The 18,949-nt window shown below is 39.6% G+C and overlaps 1 long non-coding RNA gene across 1 annotated transcript; it reads right to left on the reverse strand.

Annotated features, from left to right (window-relative positions):
• Nucleotides 1-9,786: 9,786 nt before the first annotated feature.
• On the reverse strand, nucleotides 9,787-18,133 carry LOC138104613 (uncharacterized). The gene is made up of 3 exons (XR_011148160.1): nucleotides 17,910-18,133; nucleotides 10,759-10,886; nucleotides 9,787-10,412 (listed from the first exon to the last, which is right to left on the reverse strand). It is a non-coding gene; the product is annotated as an uncharacterized lncRNA (long non-coding RNA).
• Nucleotides 18,134-18,949: the final 816 nt, after the last annotated feature.

Raw genomic sequence — 18,949 nt, forward strand, 5'->3', positions numbered from 1 at the left:
TATCAGTCTTGACCTTTATATTCTGTCAGGAGAATGTCTTCATCAGGCTAAAATATTCTCTGCATCTAGTTGAGGAATGTGGCTGGGCAATGGGGAACTCTGCAGGAGTAAAAGAGAATGAGTTTTTCCTTCATATAGCAGTTCATATTATCTGTTTCCATACTCTCTTTCCCCAGAGCAGCAGGATACTCAGCTGTTCACCACTGTGTATAGGGCTGCCCTGTCCCGTTTGCTGCCGTCTGTGAAGTTTGATTTGTGTTTGTTCACAATAAATGGTACAGTATAGTGTATGCTGTATATAAAATAATCCAGCAGCTTTGTGGCAGAGGGAAAAATACCACAGCTGGTGAGGTGGAACAAGAGAAAGGGAGGGGAAGATGCAATGAAACTGGCCTTTCCTCAAATACAGCTGTGCTTGCTTACTTGGAGGAAGCATTGGGTTTGCAGGATGGGGCGAGCAGAAGGCAGTTAGCACAATCCAGGAGATGCTTGAGAGGAGCAGGGTACAGAAACAATGTTAACCTCAAGGGTGTTAAAAAGCAGGAAGCTTCTTAGGGAACTCAGAGGAGCCCCTACAAAGGGAACCTTTGGAAGTTGCTGGACTGGAAATTGAGACTGGGAGAAAAGACTTGTCCTGCAAATTCACTGGGAATTTTGTTTTCAAATCCTCCTCCAGCTGGCCTCTTAGACAGTTAACTGTCTGTAGCTTATTAGCCTGTGTTATGCCAAGGCTGGGAGCCTTCTAATATATTGACAGGTATTGACCAATTCTACTCACAGATGCTGTTGATGGGGTTGTGACATATTCTTTTTTCCTAATGTGGATGAAAAAATTCTTTCTGTATTTCCAGCTCTTGCTATATCACAATATCTATGGAAAGAGTTTTGTTGTTTGCACTTAGAAGTACATCACAAAATTCAAGGACTATCTCTTTGTTTGTTTTTTTGCTTGCTTGTTTTGTGTTTTGGAACAAATAAAGCCTTGCAAAGCCCTACTGTAGACCACACTGGAACTTCAGATATGTGCTACTTGCTTTTATTTTTCCATTTATTTTTATATCCCTTTTGTGGCTGGACACCAGGTGCCCACCAAAGCTGCTCTACCACTCCACTCCTCAGCTAGACAAGGGAGAGAAAATAGAACAAAAGGCTCATGAGTTGGAATAAGGACAGGGAGAGATCACTCACCAGTTACCATCATGGGCAAAACAGACTCAACTTGAGCATATTAGTTTAACTTATTGCCAATCAAAGCAGTGTAAAATAATGAGAAATAAAGCCAAATCTTAAAAACATCTTCCCCCCATACTTCCCTTCTTCCTGGGCTTAACTTTATTCTCACCCCGCCCCAGTGGCACAGGGGCAAATAGAATGGGGGCTGTGGTCAGTTCATCACGTGTCTGTCGCTTCTTCCTCCTCAGGGGGAGACTCCTTACACTCTTCCTCTACTCCAGTTTGGGATCCTTCCCACAGGAGACAGTCCTCTATGAACTTCTCCACAGGCTGCAGTTCATCACAAACTGATCCAGTGTGGGTGCAGTCCTTCAGGAACAGACTGCTCCAGGATGGGTCTCCTGCAGGGTCACATGTCCAGAGAACCTGCTCTAGTGTGGGCTCCTCTCTCCACAGGTCCATGGGTCCTGCCAGGAGTCTGATCCAGCATAGGCTTCCCACAGGCTCACAGCCAGAAGGCATCCACCTGCCCCAGTGGGGGTCCTCCATGGGCTGCAGGTGGATCTCTGCTCCACCATGGACCTCCAAGGGCTGCAGGGAAACAGCCTGACTCACCAGGGTCTGCTCCAGGAGCTGCAGGGGAATCTCTGCTCTGGCACCTGGACCACCTCCTCCCTCTCCTTCTTCACTGACCTGGGTGGCTGCAGAGCTTTTCCTCTCACATCTTCTCATTCCTCTATCTGGCTGGAATTCTGCAGGGTTTTTTTCACCCTTCTTAAATAACATATCCCACAAGCTCTACCACTGTCACTGATGGTCTTGGCCTTGGCCAGTGGCAGCTCTTTCTTGGAGCCAGCTGGTGTTGGCCCTGTCACACATGGAGGAAGCTCCTGGAAGCTTCTCACAGAAGCCACCTCTGTAGCCCCTACTGATAATACCTGGCCATCCAAACCCATTAAAGCTTTGTAACTCTCAGGACAAAAATTCTTTTATAGGTAAAGGCAAATTTCTGGATTTCTGCTGCATTGGGACCAAATCACTTGAATTTCATTTTGCGAACAAATGCAGTTTCACAGCTCATTGCTCAGACAATGCACAGCAGAGAGGACACAAAACAAAGGGGAAAAATGTAGCCCTTAGTAAAACTAGTGGTAACTAACCAGAAAAAGGTTTTCATTCCAAGTAGAGATGGTAATTTCCCTCATATAAAGCCCTCAAGTGGTGCAGAGAAGATGTTGCCACTTCAACCTGGCAAATGGATACATGGGCTTTTATTCCTCCTTAAGCCATCAAGAATAGATACAGGCTTGTAAACCTTTGTCCTGTAATCTTTGCAAGTAAACAAATGCAAGACAAATTAAAACAGGTGAGACTACTATACCGGTTTGGCCAAATTTAGAAATATATACTCTGAGAGAAGGCACAACCACCCCTCCCCCACCAGGTTCGGGAAAAAAAAATAAATTTTCCTCGAAGGAAAGTGAAGAAGATAAAACTATTTATTTAACAAACACACGGGAAAGGAAAATGAGGTTAAATGGTAAAATCTTTCGCTGTGGAGGAAAAACCTGGGAAAGTGTTAAGAGTCCTCCCTTTGGTCTCCTCGGAGCTGGGGCTTGGCCCAGGGCCAGGCCCTCTGTGCCCGACGAAAAGTCCTCCCGATGTGCTCTGAGGCTGAAAAGCAGTCCAGTAGCAAAGGGAGAAAATCCGGAATTCTAGAGAAGGAAAAAGCAAAGTCCAACTCTCAGTCTCTCTCTGGAGAACCAGAAACTGAAAACAACTGGCCAAGAGCTGACTGGAACACAGCAAGCCGGGTGCTTCCTCGCTCCCCTGCCGCGGCTGGGGAAAAAAAAACCTCCTATCTTTCTGTGACCTTGAACAAGCTGCAAACTGCTTTGAGAAGTTTTTCTCAGTTTTTTCTTCTCCCTCTCAGGCTCAGTTTAGAGGCATAGAAAGGCACAAAAATTAATTTCTGGGCATAGGCAGCGATATGGGATACACATCATAACGTCACCCCAAGGCAACTACCTAGACTCACTTCAGCAGACTGAGGCTTTCCCTGAAAGAGTTATACATCAGCTGAATAAGGTAATCCAAAACCAGTGTGAGGTGATCTGCATTTATCTACATTCAGGAAATAACTGCACAAAATGAACCTAATTCTTCTCGCATTTGCACGGTTTTCAGATGAATTCCAGTATGATTTCTCTTTAGAGCATCCTGAATGAGAATCAAATGCATGGTTTCACACAGCAGCAAGGAATCCGAATAAGCTGGTTTGCCTTTCAGCAGTGGTGAAAATGGACATATTATTTTGGAACAGCCTATGCAGCTGATATATATATATATATATATATATATATATATATATATATATATAGTATTATATGTCCACATGGCTTCAGTCAGAATATGGGAAAGTATTACAACAGGCAGTGCTTGTGAGAGCTGTCAGTTGTACCAGGTGTACAAGCCCTTCTCCCACTCCCCCACCAGGCCAGGGGTTACACAGGATGCCTGTGCAGGTCCATCCTGTCCTTCTCTTAGCTCCTGCTCATAGGAGGTGGGATCCAAAGGAGCTTCTCTCAGGGATGACAGCAGCACTCCAATGCAGCAGCTTAGGGTCTTGAGGAAGTCATCAGCTCTCCATGGATGTCTGCCAGAACTGAGAGTGACTCCTGGGATGTTCACAGCTGCACAAAGTCCAGCTCCATAGAGAACGCCGAAAGCGAATGCCTTAAAAGTATCTTTGTGGAGATGTTTTTCAGTTAGTCTTTTGGGTAGAAATACTTCTGAAATACTGCACAGGCTTTTTTTGCAAAAAATGTTCAACATATTCACCTCATTGCCTGCGGGAACTGCTCTTTAGTATCTAAGAGCTGTTCATGAGTGGATCTGTGGCTCTGTGCCTATCTCCTCCTGTGAGCATTTGTATCTTTTTTCATCTGTTAACAGCTTGGTTAATTTTCCAAGGAGATTAGAAGCAAGGCCTTAAGAATGACAAATGCTACTGAAAATAAAAGGGGAGAATTAAGAAGACAGGCCCTGCAGACAATATCTATTTTGCTGGGATTTGGTTCTGCTGAGGAATACTTTCTAATGGATACAAATAACAAGTCATTGCCTTTTCCAGATGATAGGAATGCATAATAGCTGCACTCTTCTGAGTCTCTTCTGAGTATCTTTACTTTTTTCCAAATGAGTTCCTTGTAAAAATGTCACACTGCAGCGCTGCTTGAAGGCTACTTAATATTCTTCTTTTCTTAAAAGAGCTGTGTATTTCCTGAAATCTGAGGTTTCTCTAATCAGCTCTGAAAATGGCCCTTCTTCCACATTGTTGTTCTTACCAAATTAGAAGGAAACACACAAAAATCCCCCTAATCTGTATATTCTTCATTTGGAAAAATGATAAGCTTTGGGAGCAACATTTTAATTGTTGAGATTCTTCTGTTGGCTAAAATATTACTAAAGATAAAGGATTTGGCCTAGTCACGTTTTTAAAAGTACTTACAAACCTGAGCATTTTACAAAATCTGACTCACTATGTTCAAGCTTAGAAGGCACCAGGCATGTCATTATGAACTTCTTGCTCATGATATGGAACACTATCAGGTTTGAACTGGTTTTAGTGGCATTTTTCAAACAACAAAATAGAACCTGTAAGAAAATAGAATGTGTAGTTCAGTGGAAAATACAATATTTCACAGTGTTTTACTCCAAACAGGGATAAAAATTTAAAATCAGAATTGTATTTATGCAGAAGTAGCGTGATTTCTTAATATTGGAACACTTACTGTTTTATATAAGAACATTAGAATATACTGATGTTAAAAATATCACATTATAATGGACATTTTAGCATTCAAATCTACAGTGATTCAAAATGATAGTTGAACTGAGCATTTTGTCCCATAAATATGAGCCATTTTCTTCACTCATACTTAACTAAATTTAATACATTTATATTAATGGTCTGTTTAAGATGGTGAAACATGTTTTACTAACACTTAAAAATTAATATAACTATTGTCAGAAGATGTTTTACTGAAAAATATTATGATCAATTTTAAAGTAAAATAATCCTAGAAATACCTGCACAGGTGCAAGTTTTTACATATATTTTGAACCTGTAAAACTGCAATACGGCAGTTTTGCATGTGTACAATTTAAAATGGTACGAACATACCTCTTCATTTCCAAAGGTGCAGGAAAGGACAATAACTGTATTTAACATTGCTTATGGAGCCACATAAGCACTGCTGAGTGTGTTGAACTAATCTTAACTGATTTTTTTTCAAAAAGTCGAGTTATTTTCCTTCCCTCCACAAGTATATCTGTCTTCTAGAGCTCTGGAAGGCACAACACTCCAGCTGCATTACATATGTGCTACAAAAGCCCTCAAAAACACCAAGCACAGGAGCTGTGATGTAGAGATACATCCCATGATAGTTTGTTGGAGCGAAGCACAAAAAACAGGATAGAGAAGAATGTACAGGAGGATCATGAATCTTTGCAGATTCTGCTATTCTCCAGTACTAAATGCAGGAAAAGCAACACCTACAAAGTTTGCTTGAGCTATAAAATAAACAGCAAACAGATTCACTACTACTCCTGCAAATTGTGATGAAATTCCCTTCATGGATACTAACAAAAAGTTCCATGTTCCCTCCCCAGGAAAATGAGTGAGGATTGTATCAATAGTCTTAAATATTAACAACACCACAGTTGAGACAAATTATAAATTCCATTTTAATATTTTAATTATTTTAACTAATATATCTTTAAGTATTTGTTAGTTTTCTTGCAAGTATGGAGGTTATAATAATAAAAATTTTACAAATATTTTTCCTTAATTGTTATATTTGTGTTTATGAACAGGTGATATTCTACATGTGCCATAATTTCAAGAGTTACTTGGTTCCTACCAGAACAGCTCCATTCAGATAGGTATGAAAAGCAAGATAGAAAGCAAGACCTCTGTGGTTTATTTCAGTCTTTACAAGTTCTAGACATCGAATTTCTTGTAAGTTTAAGGGGAAAGGATGATGGAAATTGCAAAGATCATAAGGATGTTTGGTCTGTCTGAATGAAAATGTCACAATTCCCAAAAGACAAGAAATCTTAAGCTTATAAAGAATTCACCCACAGTGAAAGAGATGAATACTTAAAAGACTCATCAGCACCTCTTCTGTGATGTGCTCTAGCCTTAAAATGAACTTTGGGTTGGCAGAGCTGCAGAAAAATTGTGTAATTGCTAGAGGAGCAGCAGTGAGTGGGTTAGTAGAAGGGGGAATAGGCAGCAAGCAGGGAAAAGCAGAGGCATTTATACATATTATATTTATTACATATATCTAAGATAACCTAATTCCACCCAGTACCTGCCACAAAGCACTGTGGGGGATCTGTGGGCACCCTCAGGGCTTGAAACTGCCATTTCTCTTTCATTTGAGTTCTTTTCCAGTCTGCTGTTTCTTCAATTTCTGATACACAGCACTTAACCCTGTGCAGCAATGGGAACCTGAGTTTGAATGAGTGACAAATGGGTCCTAAAATTTTATTAGGTTTGTCACTTCAGGGAGGGGTGTACATACATTTCCACATTAAAGCACATATCAGAAACACCAGGAGTTGAAGCGTAGCACATAAGACCAAAGAAGGAACTAAATGGATAGATGTCTCTAGACTTCTTTTTCTTTAAGCAGCAGACCATATCAGCTTCTCTTGTTGCCTGTTGTAAACACTTTCAAACCATATTGGCAGCATAAAGCACTCCAGTATTATTTTGAATAGATTCCGTACCTCTTTAAACTTTGGTCTAGTCAAAAGAATAATTCTACAATAACAGTGCTGCATTTCTTCCACCCTCTGCTCATCTCCAGAGCCAGACTATTTGTTCATGATGCTCTGTAGCTCAGTCTGCTATCAGCAATGTAGAACCATTACAGCAATCAGATGTAATCTGCTTTATCACCAGCAAAGATGTTGCCAGAAAAATTTCAGATTACCACAGTTTTTATACTAACTCAGTAAAATTGCACATGGTATTTAAAGCATGTCTTGATTTTCTGTTCTGCAGTTGTATTTTCAAGCACAAAATTTGTGTGGCTTAGTTAGCAATTTTTTTTTAATTGAGCAAGTGCATACTTTGCACAAATTATGAAGGTAGAATATGAAACATGAAGATAGCTAAAAATTATATTTTTAGTAAGGAAATTTTGCATGTTTAGCCAAAAGCCAAATTTTTAAGCTGATTTTCATTGCATGATGAATTCGTAAAAAATTTGCTGTGGCCAAAGCGAAAATTTTCATCATTTAGCCTTATGGCTGAAATGTCTACTGACCTCTCCTGTGCCAAAGCAACCCCTCTTACTGTGTTCCCACGACTCCCTCTGGTGGCAAACCTCTCATTCAAGCTGCAGGACAGCATCTTCCTTTGGTTTTCTCTCATGTTTCAGATGGATTAAGAGGCATGCTGGTGGATTCTCATCAGCTGCTCATCAGCAGCTCATTCCGGCAGTGGAAGTCCCATTAAAGTTTTTTGTTTGAGTTTGAGTAGGAATTATCTTTTTTTCTTAATTTCAGTAAGAGCTACCTGTTCAACTTAATAAAGAAACAACTATTAAATATGCATAATATTGAAAAGACTGTATAAAAATGCTAATTTGAATAAATAATTTGTAAAAAAATTAATATTTCTGCTTTACACAATTCCCTTTCACGTAGCCCACCACTATATATACACCTCGGAAATGGTCCTGGTTTCTCTCAGGCCAGGCTGCTGAGGCCAAGAGCCTCATCACAAATGCAAAGGGACTTGTAGTTCCCAGTTAGGGTCATGCTAGGAGAACTAAACCTGGGTTTTCTTCTTCAGTGGGGAAATTCACAGCACTCAATTATATAAAAGAACCCTAATGCCTATTAACTCACTTCCATTTTAAAGGTTTTTCTTTTCCCACCACTGGAGACAGCACTGCCCACCTGCTGCAGCCCTTGCAGACCATCCTCCCCTACCTGCTGCATAGGCACGTGGCAGTGGATCCTGGCAGTCTGTGTGGGCAAGAAATCCTAGAAACATGGTAGGAATTTGGTGACAGAAGATCCACCATAGCCTGGCTGGCCATCCAAACTGATTTGGTACCAAATTAAGTCACTTTAATGATGGCTAAAGTAATTCATTAACACTGAATTGCAAATTTTTCACTTGTGATTTGTTCTTTCTTGTCCCCATCTGACCTCATCAAGCAAAAACAATGGCTAAAATATTAAGAGAAATGACAGATTTTAAAGAAAAAGTGATCATCCTCAAACTCACAGCTGAAAAGAAGATGAAAATACTTCTGTTTACCCTGCTGTCAAATTAAACGTGTTTATTGGTTACATTACAAAGATCAGTAACCAGGGTTTTTGCAAGGGCACTGTGTTGGTAAGTCACATTCCATACCCACACCAAACATGTAATTCCTCCTCTCATCATGAACAAATCATCTTAGCTGAGTGCATAAGGATGATTACAAAAGCAGCATTACTGGCCCAAAAGGCAGGATGGTAAGTGGTATGTCTGAGAAATGAGGGGAGAATGAGCTATGGAGCACTGTAAAGCAGGATGGTGAGGTACTGGTGATCAAAACAGAGCAGTCTGCCATTAAACCATAGTGTGCATTACTGGGAGACTAAGGAGGTCTCTTTATGTCACCTCTGCTAAACAGCTTCCTACTATTTTTAACATTTTAATTCGGGTTATAATTCAGGTCTCTCTTTCAGACACACATGTGTCCCTGATGATATATACATACACAATATATGTGACATAGTTTTCCATTGCCTAAAATGGAAATTTTTATTCAGTGATTTCTTATTCCAAGGCTGTTGTTCTTCTGAAGAAAGGTAGTTCCTGTTATGTGATCTTAGTGAATTCACTATGACTAAGACTCTGGTCTTTATCCTGTGAGTATCTATGCATGGGGTTTTTATGCTTGAATTTTATTTTTCTAGATGAATCATACCTATTGCAGCTCCCGTGAAGCAGAGGCATGCCTGCCCCAGCAATGTGAAATCAAAATAATGGTGCAAATGAACCTGAACACATCAGTCCTGTCCCTGTCTGACAAAATGGAGTAAACCCTTGCAAAACATTTTGTCCTCTTAGGTTTGTCCTGTATTAGAAGTTCTTAGAGTAAATTGAGGACTGCCAACTACAAAAATAAAGATCAGCACCAGAGACTATTCCCAGAGCCCAGTACCATACCAATGCCATAACCATTTGGTTGCATTTTTCCATCCTGAGACTTTTTTCTCTGTCCAAGTGGATCTTCTTTTTCTAGCTACAGAGTTTCAATTCTACAGCTGAAGGCAGAGCTAGCTAAACCAGCTGAAAAAAAGAGCACTCTCCTGGTACAGGGACAGTGTGGATCCAAACACCTACAAACTCAGGAATGGGTAGAAATCAGAATTTCCCGTTCCTGGGTAAGTGGTTCCAAATGTCAGCTATAAGTATGACGATGTTGATAATGAATTAAACAGCAATATTGTCTGCAAAGTCTCTGGATTTTGTCTCAAGCATTCAGCGCTGGGGAGCCTGAAACTGAACTGATCTGTTCAGTGTGGAGTTGTTGGCACCACAGGCTGTGAATGACATTAACCGAACAGAGAAAACACAGTAACAATGAGAATGAGGCAATGGCTAAAATCCAGAATTTAGAAGGAAAGTTATGGGAGAGTTGGGGTTGTTGGTGGAGGTCATGATCAGAAATTTGGGTATCTCAAAGACTGACTGCTGCTAAGTGGGTAGGATCTGTTATCCATGTCTGTGGCAATAAGACAGGAACAGTAGCCTTTAATCAAAGAACAGATAGTTAGGCTAGATAAAAAGGCACAATTTCTTGCAGCAAGGTAATTATGCACTAGAACAGCTCACCAGGGGAAACAGTAGATTCTCCATCATCAAAATACTTGAGCTACAGGATGGATACAAACTCATCCAGCCTGGGACTAGCAGAGGATTTGACGACCTCCAGCTTCCACTTCTAATGTTATTTTTCTAGGTGTTAGGATTTTCAGAGCACATATGAGGGGTGAACTGAGGTGAAAATTCACCTGAACTCTGGATTGCAATAGATGTTCTTCAGGGAATATGTTTTGCACATGTCCAAGTGAAGTAGATGCTTGTATTTAGGTGCCTGAGGAGCCTTCAGAGTAACCTTGACAACATCTCCAGGATAAGGCAAGGGCAAAGATGTTCTCTGCAAAGATGTTTTGGACACAATATTTACAGCTGAGCACAGTAATATCCATTCACAGTGTATTGGCATGTGACAAGCAGAGAATTTTAGACGTCAGTGAAGCACGACTAGCTAATAATAACAATTGCATAGTTTACTTATGGATGTAAATTTGTGTGGGTTCCTCAGGGCCAGTAAAGCAAAGAACACAGAAAATTTTCTTTTCCCAAGTCTGCAACAAAATCATGCAATTATATATACAAAATCGTACAGTTAGTTCTAGATGGATAATTTCCTACCTAAGCAGTAAATGCGTACAACTCAGGTTTAAATATGGTATAATTCAGGCACAAACTCCTTTCCATACCTAAGTAAGACTACATATCCACAGTTCCACTTTTTCTTCCTGCTCTGCTTCATCATTAACCAGTCCAGCATTTACCCTGAGTGCTGCAGAGGCGGCTCCTCTTTTAGATTCTTCATGAGTTCAGCTGTCTGAATGAACAGAAACCATAATTGCCTACTGTTCATATCAGGATCTCCTTGAATATCCCTGTTTTCAAGTACATACATTGATGGTGCATCCTTAGGTAAAACTACAGTGTTTGGGATTACATAGACTTAACCAGTCATCAAAGAATAGTGTCAGTAAAGATTCATGGTCCCATACATCCAAGTTTTTTTCTATGTAACTCCCTAAGCCATTACCTGTCTACACATTCTTGGGAAAAAGTGGATCTTATTAGTGGATGTAATTTTTTGTGCAAAAATACATATATCAGTGGCACCATACATAATGAAGACACACAGAATACCATTTGAATGATACCCTTGTTCTTCTGTGACTTTATTCATCAAAAAGTCTTGTGGAATAGATATAATTAGCATTGCTCAAGTATTTTATTTCTTCCAGGGATTAAAGCACTAATTGTCACATTACACCCCAGCCACTACTTCTAGCCCCAATCCTGTCTCTCCTTACCCCCACATTCCTTCTCTTTCCCCAGCCTTGCTTTTTTCCCAGCCACAAGTTGCAGCCCAGCCACAGAGATGGGACAGCAGCTGGCCAAGGGGAAGGGCTTCCCTGTAGGTTTGCTGGCATTGTTCAAGGGTACTTAGCAAGGCTCTGGCTTCATGCAGTTCCTTTTGCCAAGAGCCTGGTCTCTGACCATGGCACATTCTGGCACCAGGATGCTGAGTTTCCCTCTGTGTGTCCTTTTCACTGCTGGGTTTTTAACTCCACAAGTCACAGCTAGTCCTGCACACGTGGCCATGGGTCACAGCTGCATGTGGATGGATGCTGGAGTGCCAGGGCAGAAAAAATCTCCATCTCATTAAGATTTGTGGTCATTCCTACTAACGCAACAATGTTACTGAGACACTTGGAGAAGGGTGGTTCATTGACATACTGCAAAAGCATGTACTTTTGCTAACAGGTAGTTGAACTATTAAAGGCAATGTTCTCATGCCTGTAAATGAGCTCATTGGCTTAGTCTAGAAGAAACAATGCATATAGACAGCAAAAGGGTTCAACAATATATTTTTTTTTTAATAAGGTCCTACTCATGTGCCAAGGTTGAAGGATCACCTTTATATATAGGTTGGTTCTGGGAATAGATTTTGTTTTGGTTTGTGGTCAGATAGATAGGAGCAAAAACTGCTTCCCACAGATATGTTTTCCCATCTTTCCCTAAGTTACTTCTGAATAATCATTTTTTCATCATCTTCTTTTCTCTATTTTTTCCAGTCACTGGATACTTTATTTTTCACTTACTGCAATATTTTTCATGTACATTTTGAATCTACTTCTTAACGTCCTTGGTGATTTAATGAAATTCATATGACTTTGATTTCTTTCCAGAATTGCAGCCTAAAACATATTTCCTATCCTCTCTTTGATGTTTTGCTTTAGGGGAATGTTCTTTAGATGGACTATTCTTAAATGACACCCTCTGTGAAGACTCTATTCCTTTCCGTAAGTACATTTTAAGCTCCTTCTTAATAGTGCGCTCTAGTATTCACCGTTAGTGTCACCCTGCTCATCACATCAAAGTAACGTGTGTCCATAGTGCTCCACTGGGCTGTAATGAGCAGTGTGCCTGACAAACATCCGACGATGTGCATGTGACCCCACTGAAATGTGCTATCTCCTGAAATCACACCCTGCTTGAAACAGAGCTAACTATGCTCCTTTCCAAACAACCAAATTTGTCTCCCAGCTGAAATAACAGGATCTCTTCCCAAATTCCTGTCTAGAGGATTAAAACTCCTCAGAGCACCCTGTGGCGAGACACATGAAGCCTGGAGAGAACTGAGCTCCTCTGAAGCCTTGTAGACTCTCTTCTGGGTGGGAATGGCAGGGGGAAGCAGTCCTGTTAGTCAGCACTGCTTCTCCAAGCACAGGTCATACAGGCCCCTGTGCTACTACACATGGTTACTGCCCTTTGTCCTGGAGTCTCACTATTTTTGAATCATAGGAAGGTCAGATATTTCAGATCACAATCTCACTAGTGATGAGTAAGTGTTTTCATAACATATGCATCCCTCAGTAGCCTGCTACCACTGTAATTCAGGCTGTTCAACCCCTAAAGACTGATTCTGAAATAGTCTCTTCCCCAGGCAAGCACCTCCCCAGTTGAAGAGTTCAGAGCACCCGGGCAAGGGCAGACCGACGAGTGTTGCTCCAAAGGCACCTTCAGGGCTGATGTGTTTGACATTGTTTTGCTTACACTTCCTGCTGCAAATCAAGATGACACTTAGGAAATTAATATATAAAGCCCCTTTATTGAACCACTACATCCCGTTAGCAGCTCAGAGACCAGCTGTGAACACTTGCTTGCCAAAGCTCCCTATTGACATCGTGAAAGTATGAAGCTTTTAATCAGACCACACAGAGATAATTTTTTTAACCTTTTTCCCCCACCACTTTTCCCTCCCCAGTGTGCTGGCCTTGGTGTTTCATAACCCAGCAGAGATGCATTCTTAGAAAAAATGGACAAATCCATCAAATTCTAATGCCCCATTTGAAACCGTTCAAAAAACAGCATACATGAAATAAGGGTTTTCATTGTGATTTTCAGTGATTAAATATATATCAGAAAGATGTCACAGGGACACTGCACTAAAAATTTAAAGTTTGGAGGGGGAAGTATATACATATGTTCTTAAATAGAAAATTTTCCCTGCACTTTGGCCACATTACACTTATTGGTAAAGACAATTTTTCAAAAATAATTACTATTGGTGCTGTTCATAGTATTAGTTTTCATAAATTCATACAGTTATAATTAATATGTGCCTTTCAAGGACCTAAAAGGGAAGGCATTCAATATTTCTTGTCTCTAATTTTAGTATGATCTGATTTTCCTCTGGTTGCCTTTCCAAACACCTGGGGCCAGCCATATGAGTAAATTAGATTGTGCTAAAATGCATATTAATGAGCTCAAGCAATGATTCCCTAAAGGGACAGTAAAACTATATATAGCTCCTTTTTTCCCCCTCTCTTGGTTAATGTGCCTTTCAACACATTTAGATCCAAGTAAAATCATGCCATTTTGGAATAGCCAAACAAAACAAAACAAAACAAAACAACAAAGAAACTCTTAAAACAAAAACTGAGAAGTATGTTTATTTGAAGTGTCTAAATGATCACTCCTTTTAGCACTTGTATTTTAGAATTGTTTCCTATTAAAAATGGCTTTTCTATTAATTTATTTATCCTATGTAAAATATATAATATCAAGACATTTGGTAAGAAGTGGCATATTTTTAAACTGCCTACAGCAATCTCTACATTCTCTTCTCCATTAAAAAACCCAATTGCTCATTATAATGGATAGCTGTGGAGGGCGACAAACAACTACCACCTGTGGCTCAGTACACAGACGGAAGAGTTTTGGAAAAGGACACAATACTAAACCTCACTTCCTCAAGAAAGTCCAGTGGAGCTCTTGGGGATTGTCTACAGCAGCAGTTCAGTCTGGACAAGGCAGATGTTTTCTAAGTGGGTCATTGCGTACCATACCTTGGTTCACACCACAGAGTGGTCAAAGAGCACATGGACCTGATTCATGGAGGAGAAACTAGACTGGAAGATAGACCCAAGAGGCACACTGAAAGTGCCCTGACTGCTAATGGGCATTCAGCTCATAGAAAGAGACTAAGTGAAGTCCAAAATGGAAACAAAAATATGTGGGCACTGGCTCCTCAGCACCACCACTTTTAAGCCAGGTAGATGCAGAGGAAACTGCTTGAATGACTAGGGAAGCCCAGGTTATCATACCAGAAAAAATTGGTTTGGTTATTAGAACAAAGGATTAGAAAGGATGTGACTCAGTGATTAACTGCAGGAAGGGAACAGAACCACCAATTCACAAAACAAACTGACACAAAAACAAGTGAGTATTAATTACTTACATCCTAGAAATTAGAAGGAAGGATTAGAAAGAATATCTAAACAAAACTGAACTTTTGCAACAACTTTTCAGCTGTAATATCATGGCTTATGAGAGCTCCAAATGTTTTTAAAATGCAGGTTATGGAAGGAATTGTATCATTTTTTTAATTTGTGTAATAATAAGTGTAGGTGACAGAATATGAGAGTTTAATCTGTTTGAAAGTGATGATTGATTTCTAAGCATTTTCAAAACACTTATCCAAGTTGTCCTTCTTGTTATAATCAAACCACTTTTTAAACACATTCAAGTAATTTTAAATGCCTTTCAATGTAAAAAGAGGGGGAATATAAGATAACTTACCACTAAAAAAACTGAGCAGATATTTAGGGTGAAGAATAATGTCTCTGTTAAACTTAAATTGGATAGAATATTGATAGTGGCACATTTGTTAATTGTGGTAATTTCTTACAGCTATCTCTGCATTTCTCTCTTTTTAAGTACTGCAGTACTCATTACAATGGATAACAATTTCAAAGTGTCTTTACAAACAGTGTAATGGTCAAGCAATTGCAGCTTGTGGATCTGCATGCCAGTCATTGCCAGTCATCAGCCCTGCCCAGTTACGTATTTGTATTTATTGCATATTATAGAGCATATCAGAAAAGGCAATCAAGAACAGAGACACTCAGATTCAGTGGCTATCTCTCCAAAGTTGCCCATCAGCCAGAGGCTTTTCCATGCATGATTTTCAATTAGAAAGACAACCTTTATATTCGAGAACCTTTCATATATTTATTCAGGTTTTCATTTTCTTCTGAGCACCCCTTCAGAGTCAACAATTGACAATACAGAATAAAAGCTCTCTCTGTATTTAATGAAATTTAATTCTTTCATTCCACTCTTCTCTCCCACCAAAATGAAATTTTTAACCATGGCAAAGCCTTACTTGTTACTTTAGGAACAGCATCCAATTTTACAAGTATCGGCATTTCTTTTTGAGGGTTTTATTATTACCATTATTTGCTTTCTTCCCCTACTGCTTGCGCTGTTCCCTTCCCTCACCTCAAATACCCAACCTCTTGCTTTTCTCTTTGAAGACAATCCCAGCCTCCCCTTGCCACCATGGGTAATGTTTGGAGTCTATTGGTTTCCCCCATCAAGAACTGCAGGAACAAGTATCTTCTATCTGCCTCCCCTCTGCCTCCTCACTACTACCTATCTCTAGGAGCAGACAAAACATGTCTGTCTTCTCCTGAGTCTGAGCAACTGTTCTTGAGGCAGGTATCCTGGTAGGAAGTAATCATTTGTTTCCACTGATTCCTCTGGACACCCAGGACACTGGCAAAATTTGACTCACTTATGTGCTATCCATCCTTGATGTGGATAAAACTGAAATTAACACTGTCCCCTCCAAGAAGTAATGATTTTGTGAAGGTTTTGGGATCACTCATGATGAAATGGGCAATGAAATGGTAGAACAAAAGCCACCCACATATAGGTGCACAGGCAAAGAATTCTCTCTCCCAGAAGCAGTCCTGGGCACTATGAAGGAAAATCCACTATTTCAGTATGTTCTCCCAGGAATGAAACATTAAATCAGAGTTCTCACAGAGTTTCTTGAGACTCTGCTCTTATTCTATAACCATAGGATGGTTTAATTAGGCTTTGAAAATTTAAAATGCCAAAAATAAATTTGAGCAAATATTAGCAAATGCAGAATTTCAAACTGAAAATAGTGACAAAGCAAGATTTAGCTAAGATTTTTTTTTACTACATCTGACAGTGTCTTTCTATAAAAGTAATTCCAGGTCAATTAAATTGCTCTTGGAAAAATTAAAACTTATGCATAAAATATGCAAGACCTTTAACTTCTCATCTTTTATGTTTTAATTGTATGGCAAAACATTTTGCTAAAGTAATTTTGTGCAGTTAACTTTGAAGCAGTTTTAAAAAGTCAATGACATGGTTTTAAAATATAGCACATGAAACAATATTTCCATCAACATGCAGCAGTTGCCATAAACAGCCTTAATTTCCAGACTAAATTAGTGCTCTAAATATATTCAGACAAATTAATGCAATGGAAAATTATAGAACCCAAATTGTATATTTATTTATTGCAACATGTTTCACTTGCATCTCATCTGCCATTCATACAAGGTTACTTCAAGTTTAGTAATTTTTCCCCTTTTCATGCTCAAATTGAGAGGAAAAACATGACTCCAAATGTTCATAACTGAGTTGAAAAACACATTTTGGACTAATCTGTTCACTAATCAGCAATATTATTTCCTATATATCATACATTATAATTTCATTTAAATTGTTACTGCTGTGTTCAGCTGTTTAAGACTTCAAGTAAGTGAACAATAATTAAAATTGTTTTTTCAGTTTATGTGTGGGCTGGTTTTGAAGCAGCCAGCCCTACGAAGTGAACTGAGTTGCACAGAATCACCAGTACAGTGCAGGGTTTTTTTCACTGTCTTTCTCCTGATAACAACTTTGTAATTGGTTTTGGAGTGGCACACAGTGCAGGCAGCCTGAACTGGGGCACTACTGAGACTGGCTTCATTGAGAGAGTGTTGTATTCTTTGAGGACAGGATTTCTAATAACAAAAATAACCCCTCTTAGATAACGATATACCACTGATCATCTCAGGTTGGGACAATAGAAAGTAGATTACCTCCCCCAGCAATTGCAAATGCTGAAAATCAAAAGTGGTGAGTGGTAAAATTTATTTCATAGTCCTAAAAAAGGCTTCTACTTTATTACAAAGTAAGGCCCAGTTTCTATGACACAGCAGACTGTCCTCTAATTTTTCAGATTATTTTAAAATTAAGACTTTTTCTCTTCTTTTAGACATTACAGCTTATTATGAACAGAAACCTTAATTGTTCAGTATGCCACCTGTTTGACAGAAGGAAATGAGGAACAATTACTGCCTGTGGATTTCACAAGGAGCCAGGAAAGACAATGAAAAATGAAGCAAGTTATGTTTTATAAGGGAAAATGAAAAGAAACCATTTATGAGCACCAGAATTAATGGCTCTCTTTGAGATATATATATATTTATTATTTTATATTTTTTTATGTCTCCAAATTGAATTATATTAGCCTTACCTTCTTTCTGGTACTTCTCAAATCTCTTGTCACACTTTGCTGAGGTGTGGGGAGCTGGGAGTGGGAATGGGTACCAACAGACTGAGGATCTCCTGCTTCTGCATGTCCATGTGAGCCAAAGAGAGCCACTCTGCTCATCCCAGGGAGGAGAAGGCTTTGTGAGCAAAACATGTTGTGTGCTGGTCCCTTACAGGAACTCCTTAAACATCACTAAACTGATTGCATTCCCAGGTGTGGCCAATGCTGGTTGAACAGGTCAAAAGCTGGTTGTGAGGAGCTGAAGTAATCACAAATATGAAACTGGAATAAAAATGCAGAAATAAATAAAGAGAGTAAAATTACGTATAGTAATGACAAATTAATTACAAATACAGTTGAGTCACTGCAAAATCTGCTGGCTCTTCCACATCACCTCTGTCCCTTCTTCCATTCACTTCATCTGATTAAAATATCACTTTGTGTCATGTCTGACATCAAGTAAGACAAATTTGGAAAATCCCACCCAGGACTTCTCAAGACAAGGTACCTCCAAAGTATCCAGACGTGCCCTGGAAAAACTGGGTTTTGAGGTTCTCAAAACCACAAAAAGCTTTTGGTGAATGACTTCAAGCTGGGAAACCAACGGCTGCCTTTCTCCAATCTCTCAGAGCAGTGAATCTATGGCAAATAAATAGTTGCTGTCTAGAAACATTGATATTAATATTCTGTCTAGGGAAGTCTCTATTTGCTGTGTGATTTATCATGAAAAGTTGGAAGAGCCATTACTGCCAGCACACAGGTCAATCACGGGCACAAAAAATAATGTTCATATGGGCAGCATAGGGCCACCCAGCTCCAGATGTATAGAAACTCCTTTTCCAGATGCCTTATATGCAAAAGCACACGGAAAGCTATGTCCCGTATGTTTTTTGTGCAGTGCACAGGATTAAAACCTGTAGTAGAGGAAATCTTACCTTTTCTCTGATATATGGCAACCCTAGCAGCAGCTGTGCTACCTTGCAGGCCCTTCCAGACCAGTGCCCAGAGCCTGGACTTTGCAG

Source organism: Aphelocoma coerulescens, chromosome 1A (genome assembly GCF_041296385.1).
Source record: "Aphelocoma coerulescens isolate FSJ_1873_10779 chromosome 1A, UR_Acoe_1.0, whole genome shotgun sequence".
In the NCBI taxonomy this organism is placed as follows: domain Eukaryota; kingdom Metazoa; phylum Chordata; class Aves; order Passeriformes; family Corvidae; genus Aphelocoma; species Aphelocoma coerulescens.